General features: G+C 59.4%; 2 non-coding genes across 2 annotated transcripts; both read left to right on the forward strand.

Annotated features, from left to right (window-relative positions):
• The first annotated feature begins 2,267 nt into the window (after positions 1–2,267).
• Positions 2,268–2,449, forward strand: LOC138223386 (U2 spliceosomal RNA). The gene has a single exon (XR_011181831.1). It is a non-coding gene; the product is annotated as a U2 spliceosomal RNA (small nuclear RNA).
• Positions 2,450–9,110: 6,661 nt separating this feature from the next.
• On the forward strand, positions 9,111–9,292 carry LOC138223387 (U2 spliceosomal RNA). The gene has a single exon (XR_011181832.1). It is a non-coding gene; the product is annotated as a U2 spliceosomal RNA (small nuclear RNA).
• The last annotated feature ends 922 nt before the right edge of the window (positions 9,293–10,214 follow it).

The following is a 10,214-nucleotide window of genomic DNA, read 5'->3' on the forward strand; positions in this document are numbered from 1 at the left end:
GGAGGAGGTGGGGGAGGACTTGGAGGGTCCGATCACGGCCGAGGAGCTGAAGGCGGCGCTCTTGTCCATGGAGAATGGCAAGGTGCCGGGGCCGGACGGACTCCCCAAGGAATTCTACACCTGCTTCTGGGACACCCTGGCGGCAGATCTGGTGGAAGTGGCGCAGGAGATCTTCCGCCGGGGGAAACTCGGAGACACCATGAGGGAGGGCGTCATCTCCCTGCTCTTCAAGGGAGGAGACGCCGCCGACCTCAAAAACTGGAGGCCGATCACGATGCTCTGCGTGGACGTAAAGATCCTGTCCAAGCTCCTGACCGGCAGACTGAGAACCGCCCTCCCCCACATCATCCACAGCGACCAGACGTGTGGGGTGGAGGGTCGATCCGTCAGCTGGAACCTCCAGCTGACCAGAGACGCCATCGCCTGGGCCGAGGACCGGAACGTGCCCATGATGGTGGTCAGCCTGGACCAGGAGAAAGCCTTCGACAGAGTGAACCACAGCTATCTGTTCAGGGTGCTGGAACGCTTCGGTTTCGGAGAGAGTTTCAGCCGCTGGATTCAGATTCTGTACTCTGACGTGGGCAGCAGAGTGAACGTGAACGGAAACCTGGGGGATTTCATTCCCCAGGAATCCGGAGTACGACAGGGCTGCCCCCTTTCACCCCTTCTCTATGTTCTCTTCACAGAGCCCTTAGCAGAGGCGGTGAGACGGGACCCCGTCATCGACGGCCTGGAGATACCGGGAGGCGCGGGGGAAACCCTGAAGATCTCCCAGTACGCCGACGACACGACGCTGTTCCTGAGGTCGGACAGGGGGTTGAGGAGGGCCCTGCAGGTCATGGAGCAATACTCCAGAGCCTCGGGGTCGAAGCTCAACCGCCGAAAGAGCAAACTGAAGTTCTTCGGGCCCTGGAAGCACAGGACGACGGCGCCGGAGGGTCTCGAGCTCTGCACGGAGCCCCTCAGAATACTGGGGGTTTCCTTCCAGAGCCAGGACAACGAGACCAACAACTGGACTGAGAGGATCGCCAAGGTGAACGCGAAGCTGGGTCTGTGGAAAACGCGGTCGCTGTCCTACACAGGGAAAGTGACGGTGTTGAAAGCAGACGTCCTGCCGGCTTTGGTTTACCTGGCGGTGGTGTACCCGCTGCCGGCCAGACTCAGACGAGCGCTGCAAGGGATGATCTTCGGCTTCGTCTGGGGCGGCAGGTACGAGTACATCACGAGAAACCGGATGTGTCAGCCGGTCGAGGAAGGGGGTCGAGATGTCCCACATTTCCCCCTGAAACTCGACTGCATCTTCTTCTGCAACCTCTGTCGGGCGCTGCGGGAGCCCATCGGCCACAAGTACCAGTACTTTGTCAGGCTGTGGCTCTCCATCCCGATGAGGCACTTGGTCCAGTGGTCAAACACTGGGCCCAAGGCAGAGAGGCGACCAAAGTTCTACACCCACGCTGTCAAGTGGAGCAGGAGGTACGAGGCCACGAGACAGCCAGAGCTCTGCACCAACCACAGAGCTCTGTACAAAGAGGTGAGGGGGCATCTGGTCGCCGACGAAAGGCTGCGAATTCCCAGACAAGTCTGGGAAAGGACGCAGCCTAAAGAACTGGACAACGAACTGAAGGACCTCAACTGGATGGCCGTACACAAGAGACTGGCTACCAGAGAGGTCCTCTACAGACACTCGCTTACCAGGAATCCGCATTGCCCCCGGGACACGTGTTTCGTCGAGGAGACTCAGGAGCACGTGTTCTGGAGCTGCCCCTTCGCCAAGGCGGTGTGGGGCAGAATGGACAACACCATGCAACTCCTGGGGACGGGTGCGGTGCTCAGTTACCAGTACGTTCTGCTGGGGCTGGCACCTACCGGACTGGACAGGGGGACGCAGTTCCTGTTGTGGCTGCTGCTGTCCCTCACAAAGAAAGGCCTGTGGGACGCGAGGAACAATCTCATCCGGCACAACATCGAGTGGGGAGCGAGGGAGCTGGAGGAGAGGATCCTGGCGGACCTCAGGAGGAGGATGAAGCGCGACGTTGCTAAATGGGGTTTCCCCACGGCAAAGGAGCGCTGGAAAGGCCTATGGACCCTGTACAGGGATTAATGGTTTACAGCAAGCGGTAGGGTTTGGAGGGACACTCATAATAGCGCAAATCCGCCCACCCTTGCAAGGATTGAAAACGGACAATCACCGCCGTTCCGCCGTTGTTTTAACTTGTGGAGTGTTATTGTATGAGATGTTTTCCTTTTGAGATGTGTTTTTTTTCCGAATAAAGTCTATTTTATAAGAAAAAAAAAATCTGTTCTTATCAGTTTAATATCTGATACGTCCCCCATCGGGGGACCACATATTAAACGGATTTTTGGAACAGGGAGCTGGATCAGGAGCTTGCTCCGTCCTCTCCACGCATCGGCCCGGTATTGCAGCGCCTCCGGGAGCGGTGCACCACCTTCTCTCAGCGGTGAAAAGACAGACGTAGCGAGCGAAGTGGACTGGAGCTCCTTCTTCTCGGGTCTCGTCTCTCGTCCCTCGTCCCTCGTCCATCTGTGTGTCTCTGTGTCCGCCTCTCTCTCGCCCTCTCCGTTCCCGTGCTCCCTCTGTGCGCTTTCCCGCGTCTCGACTCTCTGGGCAAGCAGGCCGGCCCCCTTTTCGGCTGCCGTGCGTTTTCCCTCCAAAAAACTTAGGTTTTTCAGCCTTTTCCCAGGGAGGCCGGCGTGGCTTGCTTGCTTGCTTGCTTGCTTGCTTGCTTGCTTGCGTGTCCGTCCCCGTCCCTGCAGGCGGGCCCCTTTCGACAGCTGGGCGTTTTCCCTCCAAAAAACTTAGTATATCCACATTTTCTTTCTTTTTTTTTCGGCAGGCAGGCAGGCAGGCAGGCGTGTGTGCGTGCGCGCGCGTCCCCGTCCCTCCCTCCGGAGAGAGAGCTGCCCCTTGCCTCTGCCCGCAGGTGCTGGCGCTCGGCTTTCGCTCGCAGCCGGTTGGGCACAGCTGCTGCCGGTGGGAGGGGCCTAAGCTAAGGAGGCCGGGCGGCTGGCGCCCCCTGCGGCTGCGGTCGTTGTCGGGCCGTTGACAGAAGATCAAAGAGCAGGGCCCCCGCCCGGGACTGGCAGGAAGGCAGCCAGGCAGGCAAGAGAGAGGGGGAGCAGAGTCCCGCTTTGAGGCCTCTGGCTGCAGGGAGGCCGGCAGCTGCGCGGGTCCCGGGCTCCAGAGGAGTCGGCCTGCGCCACTGTGCGCCAGCGGAACGCCCGCGCGTCGCTCCGCGCCTTTGTGGGCATCGCTTCTCGGCCTTTTGGCTAAGATCAAGTTCAAGTGGCATGCCCGCAGTTCTTGTCTTGCCAGAGGTCTAGAAGGCGATCGAAGATTCTGAAGAGTGCTTGAGCTGGTATCGCTCTAGGTTGAGCCTAGGGGGTTAAGGCCAAGCAGCAGCTGAGCTGGGTGGAATCCGGCATCAACGTTCTCTCTCTCTGCTCTCTCCTCTCCTCTCCCCTCCCCCTTTCTCTTGCTCCGCCTCCTTGGCCTCTTGGCTGGAAGTGGGTACACGTGGCCTGCCCGCGGTGCTTGCTTTCTTCCTCGAGACTCGGAAGCGCTATCCGCTCCCTCTCTCTCTCGCTCTCTCTCTCTCTCTCCCTCTCTCTCTGCCTCCTTGGCCTCTTGGCTGGGAGTAGGTACACGTGGCCTGCCCGCGGTGCTTGCTTTCCACCTCGAGACTCGGAAGCGCTATCCGCTCCCTCTCTCTCTCTCCCTCTCTCTCTGCCTCCTTGGCCTCTTGGCTGGGAGCAGGTACACGTGGCCTGCCCGCGGTGCTTGCTTTCTTCCTTGAGACCCGGAAGCACTTTCCGCTCTCCTCTCTCTCTCTCCTCCTGCGCCTGCACCTCGCTGGGCTTTGCCCACAAGGACAAAGGCCAGGGCTCCCTCGCTGCTCCTTTTGCTCTCTCTCTTTCCCTCCTTTTTTTCCCTTTTGTTCCCTTTTTTCTCCCTCAGAGATGGCGGACAAGAGAACTTTGATCCGGTTCCACTGGACAAAGAAGACGGAGCCGATGCCGACTGCTAAGGCCTTTTTCGTGACCTTCCTGCGAGGGATCTTGCAGTTGGTTGCCGGCGATCTCTACTGCCTCCAGGACAACAAGGCAGAGAGATACATGGAGGCCTACATGGCCACGGACGCGGCGTATGAAAAGGCAACGAGACTGGTCAGGGAGAAAGGTAAGCACCCTGGTTTCTCTGATTTCAGGCCGGAGCCTATGAGGAAGACGAACCAGAGGACCATTACGGTTTGCACGTACAATCCCTACGTGCCTGCGGAGCGGGTAACAGCGTACCTAGGGAGGTATGTAACCGTAGTGGGGAAACCGACAGAGGTCAGGGACGAAGGCGTCTGGTACGGCAAACGCCAGTACCGAGTCCTCCTGAAGGAGGACCCAGAGGGCGTTGACGGTTTCCAGCACCCCCCGGCTCGCTTCAACATCGGAGCCGACAGGGGGTACCTCTACTACCCCAGGATGCCGGATTTCTGCAGCAAATGCAGACGGTCCGGCCACAAGACAAATACATGTGACATCGTCAGATGTCACAACTGCAATGAGGACGGGCACCTGGCAAAAACCTGCCGGGCAGCCAAAAAGTGTGACGGATGCGGCGCCGAGGGACACCTCCTTCGCCAATGCAAGGTAAGCAAACCTTCGTTTGCGCAGGTGGTGGAAGCCGGCAGGCAGAAACCGGTCTCCAGACAAAGGGAGAGGGCTGAGAACAAAGAACCCGCACCTCCCCCGCTGAGACCCGAAACTGCCGAGGCCACACCCCCAGCCGCATCGGTGCCACAAGATGGCCGCCAGGAAGAGGGACAAGATGGCCGACCGGAGGAAGGGACCTGGATAACTCCCAGCAAAAAGGGAAAGCGCAAGCGGGAGAAGAGACCCAGGACGGACCCACCTTCGGAAGGACAGAAGAAGAGAGTGGTAAGGGAAAACCGTTTCCTCGTCCTAGAGGAAACGGAACTTTCTTCCCTCCAGGCCCAGGAACAGCCGGAGGAGGCGCTCCAGGAAATGGAAACCCTCCCCCCCGAGGCCCAGGAAACGGAACCCCCCTCCCCCGAGTCCCACGGACAAAAGGAGGAGGCAGCCCTGGAAGAGGCAACCCCCTCCCCCGAGGCCCAGGGACAAAAGGAGGAGGCAGCCCAGGAAGAGGCAACCCCCTCCCCCGAGGCCCAGGGACAAAAGGAAGAGGCAGCCCAGGAACTGGAGCCCCCTTCCCCCGAGGCCCAGGAGAAACTGGAGGCCCCCGAAACCCCCCGAGAGAGGGAAGAAAGGAGCCTCCCCGAAGCGGTGGCTGAGAGTATCCTCGAGGACGACGAGGATTATTTTGAAGCCACCCTGGAGCCCGGACTGATGGTAGGGCTGGACCTGTCCAGCATGTTTTCCTTTCAGTCCCCAGCGAAACCTGGAGGGAGCCCAGTATATTCCCCCCAGGACCCGAACGAGAGGAGTTACATCTAGGCTAAACAGTGCCCAGATGTAGACTCCCAAGTTCCTACTGTAAGTACAGAGAGGAGGTTTACTTTTCACTAGTTTAACCATGACTGTGAAACTAACCTTCTTGACAACTAACGTGAGAGGGCTGAGAGACCCAGTGAAAAGACGGGGAGTCTCTCAGGATCTGGCCTCAAAGTCTTTCTCAGTTTGTTTCTTACAGGAGGTCCACCTGAAGGATGAAAGCGACAAGCTGACATTCACCAGGGAATGGACGAAGGGAGAATCATGCTGGAGCGTAGGAGGGGTCCACTCTTCCGGAGTGGGAATCCTCCTCGGGAACCCAGAGATGACGCTGGTTTCCTCCTTCTCGGTGGTGCAGGGCCGGATCCTGGTCGCAGACATCGACTGGAGGGGGCAGAAGTTGAGAGCGATTAACGTCTATGCTCCGACGGAACCCTCTATCCGGAAGGAAGTGTTTGCTGACCTGGCCAGCTGCTGCACCACTAACAGACAGGTGGTGCTCGGCGGGGACTTCAACGTCGACCGGGAGAAGGGGAGCGACGCTAGCTCGGCAGAGCTGGAGTCGCTACTCAAGCAGTTCTCCCTAGTAGACGGCTTCAGACGGTGCCGCCCGAACGACGCCGGACCGACCTGGAAGAACTCCCGGGGAGTGTGCAGTCGCCTGGACTACATCTTCGTGCACACGACCTGCTCCCTGGAGTCGGCAACGGTGTCCCCGGCGTGGTATTCCGACCACGAGCGCTTGACGGTGGTGGCTAACACCAGCCTGCCGGCATTCGGTCGTGGGTACTGGAAGCTGAACCGGGAGATACTGGAGGAAGACGACTTCAGGGCACTGTTCCGGAAAGACTACGCGAGCTGGGGAGACCTGAGAGACGGCTACAGCTCCGTGGTGGAATGGTGGGAGTCGGTGAAGGACAGGACCCGAACCCTGGCACAGACGTACTGCAGACGGAAGGCGGCCAGGGAGAGGAAGGAAGCTGCACGACTCCAGAGGCAACTCGAGGAGGAGTACAGCTCGGCTAACGGGGGAGGAGCCTTCAATTCAGCCCGGGCACGGGACCTGAAGGAGAGGCTCCGCAGACTGCACACGGAGAAAGCCAAGGCTTTCCTCGTCAAAGCACAGAGGGAGCATTACGAAAATAATGAAACCTGTTCCTCCTATTTCTTCAACCAGGTCCGGGGAGCCCAGAAAAAGAGGGTGATCCACAGCCTGAGACGGAGAGATGGAGAGGAAGTGCTGGACGAGAGCGACAAAGTAGAGGCGGCCACCGCTTTCTACACGGAGCTCTTTTCAGAGAAGCAGACGGAGGTGGAGGCAGGCGATGCTTTTCTGGAGGGGCTGACGGCACGAGTACCGGAGGAGGTGAGGGAGGACTTGGAGGGTCCGATCACGGCCGAGGAGCTGAAGGCGGCGCTCTTGTCCATGGAGAATGGCAAGGTGCCGGGGCCGGACGGACTCCCCAAGGAATTCTACACCTGCTTCTGGGACACCCTGGCGGCAGATCTGGTGGAAGTGGCGCAGGAGATCTTCCGCCGGGGGAAACTCGGAGACACCATGAGGGAGGGCGTCATCTCCCTGCTCTTCAAGGGAGGAGACGCCGCCGACCTCAAAAACTGGAGGCCGATCACGATGCTCTGCGTGGACGTAAAGATCCTGTCCAAGCTCCTGACCGGCAGACTGAGAACCGCCCTCCCCCACATCATCCACAGCGACCAGACGTGTGGGGTGGAGGGGCGATCCGTCAGCTGGAACCTCCAGCTGACCAGAGACGCCATCGCCTGGGCCGAGGACCGGAACGTGCCCATGATGGTGGTCAGCCTGGACCAGGAGAAAGCCTTCGACAGAGTGAACCACAGCTATCTGTTCAGGGTGCTGGAACGCTTCGGTTTCGGAGAGAGTTTCAGCCGCTGGATTCAGATTCTGTACTCTGACGTGGGCAGCAGAGTGAACGTGAACGGAAACCTGGGGGATTTCATTCCCCAGGAATCCGGAGTACGACAGGGCTGCCCCCTTTCACCCCTTCTCTATGTCCTCTTCACAGAGCCCCTAGCAGAGGCGGTGAGACGGGACCCCGTCATCGACGGCCTGGAGATACCGGGAGGCGCGGGGGAAACCCTAAAGATCTCCCAGTACGCCGACGACACGACGCTGTTCCTGAGGTCGGACAGGGGGTTGAGGGGGGCCCTGCAGGTCATGGAGCAATACTCCAGAGCCTCGGGGTCGAAGCTCAACCGCCGAAAGAGCAAACTGAAGTTCTTCGGGCCCTGGAAGCACAGGACGACGGCGCCGGAGGGTCTCGAGCTCTGCACGGAGCCCCTCAGAATACTGGGGGTTTCCTTCCAGAGCCAGGACAACGAGACCAACAACTGGACTGAGAGGATCGCCAAGGTGAACGCGAAGCTGGGTCTGTGGAAAACGCGGTCGCTGTCCTACACAGGGAAAGTGACGGTGTTGAAAGCAGACGTCCTGCCGGCTTTGGTTTACCTGGCGGTGGTGTACCCGCTGCCGGCCAGACTCAGACGAGCGCTGCAAGGGATGATCTTCGGCTTCGTCTGGGGCGGCAGGTACGAGTACATCACGAGAAACCGGATGTGTCAGCCGGTCGAGGAAGGGGGTCGAGATGTCCCACATTTCCCCCTGAAACTCGACTGCATCTTCTTCTGCAACCTCTGTCGGGCGCTGCGGGAGCCCATCGGCCACAAGTACCAGTACTTTGTCAGGCTGTGGCTCTCCATCCCGATGAGGCACTTGGTCCAGTGGTCAAACACTGGGCCCAAGGCAGAGAGGCGACCAAAGTTCTACACCCACGCTGTCAAGTGGAGCAGGAGGTACGAGGCCACGAGACAGCCAGAGCTCTGCACCAACCACAGAGCTCTGTACAAAGAGGTGAGGGGGCATCTGGTCGCCGACGAAAGGCTGCGAATTCCCAGACAAGTCTGGGAAAGGACGCAGCCTAAAGAACTGGACAACGAACTGAAGGACCTCAACTGGATGGCCGTACACAAGAGACTGGCTACCAGAGAGGTCCTCTACAGACACTCGCTTACCAGGAATCCGCATTGCCCCCGGGACACGTGTTTCGTCGAGGAGACTCAGGAGCACGTGTTCTGGAGCTGCCCCTTCGCCAAGGCGGTGTGGGGCAGAATGGACAACACCATGCAACTCCTGGGGACGGGTGCGGTGCTCAGTTACCAGTACGTTCTGCTGGGGCTGGCACCTACCGGACTGGACAGGGGGACGCAGTTCCTGTTGTGGCTGCTGCTGTCCCTCACAAAGAAAGGCCTGTGGGACGCGAGGAACAATCTCATCCGGCACAACATCGAGTGGGGAGCGAGGGAGCTGGAGGAGAGGATCCTGGCGGACCTCAGGAGGAGGATGAAGCGCGACGTTGCTAAATGGGGTTTCCCCACGGCAAAGGAGCGCTGGAAAGGCCTATGGACCCTGTACAGGGATTAATGGTTTACAGCAAGCGGTAGGGTTTGGAGGGACACTCATAATAGCGCAAATCCGCCCACCCTTGCAAGGATTGAAAACGGACAATCACCGCCGTTCCGCCGTTGTTTTAACTTGTGGAGTGTTATTGTATGAGATGTTTTCCTTTTGAGATGTGTTTTTTTTCCGAATAAAGTCTATTTTATAAGAAAAAAAAAATCTGTTCTTATCAGTTTAATATCTGATACGTCCCCCATCGGGGGACCACATATTAAACGGATTTTTGGAACAGGGAGCTGGATCAGGAGCTTGCTCCGTCCTCTCCACGCATCGGCCCGGTATTGCAGCGCCTCCGGGAGCGGTGCACCACCTTCTCTCAGCGGTGAAAAGACAGACGTAGCGAGCGAAGTGGACTGGAGCTCCTTCTTCTCGGGTCTCGTCTCTCGTCCCTCGTCCCTCGTCCATCTGTGTGTCTCTGTGTCCGCCTCTCTCTCGCCCTCTCCGTTCCCGTGCTCCCTCTGTGCGCTTTCCCGCGTCTCGACTCTCTGGGCAAGCAGGCCGGCCCCCTTTTCGGCTGCCGTGCGTTTTCCCTCCAAAAAACTTAGGTTTTTCAGCCTTTTCCCAGGGAGGCCGGCGTGGCTTGCTTGCTTGCTTGCTTGCTTGCTTGCTTGCTTGCTTGCGTGTCCGTCCCCGTCCCTGCAGGCGGGCCCCTTTCGACAGCTGGGCGTTTTCCCTCCAAAAAACTTAGTATATCCACATTTTCTTTCTTTTTTTTTCGGCAGGCAGGCAGGCAGGCAGGCGTGTGTGCGTGCGCGCGCGTCCCCGTCCCTCCCTCCGGAGAGAGAGCTGCCCCTTGCCTCTGCCCGCAGGTGCTGGCGCTCGGCTTTCGCTCGCAGCCGGTTGGGCACAGCTGCTGCCGGTGGGAGGGGCCTAAGCTAAGGAGGCCGGGCGGCTGGCGCCCCCTGCGGCTGCGGTCGTTGTCGGGCCGTTGACAGAAGATCAAAGAGCAGGGCCCCCGCCCGGGACTGGCAGGAAGGCAGCCAGGCAGGCAAGAGAGAGGGGGAGCAGAGTCCCGCTTTGAGGCCTCTGGCTGCAGGGAGGCCGGCAGCTGCGCGGGTCCCGGGCTCCAGAGGAGTCGGCCTGCGCCACTGTGCGCCAGCGGAACGCCCGCGCGTCGCTCCGCGCCTTTGTGGGCATCGCTTCTCGGCCTTTTGGCTAAGATCAAGTTCAAGTGGCATGCCCGCAGTTCTTGTCTTGCCAGAGGTCTAGAAGGCGATCGAAGATTCTGAAGAGT

Source organism: Lepisosteus oculatus, chromosome 16 (assembly GCF_040954835.1).
Source record: "Lepisosteus oculatus isolate fLepOcu1 chromosome 16, fLepOcu1.hap2, whole genome shotgun sequence".
In the NCBI taxonomy this organism is placed as follows: domain Eukaryota; kingdom Metazoa; phylum Chordata; class Actinopteri; order Semionotiformes; family Lepisosteidae; genus Lepisosteus; species Lepisosteus oculatus.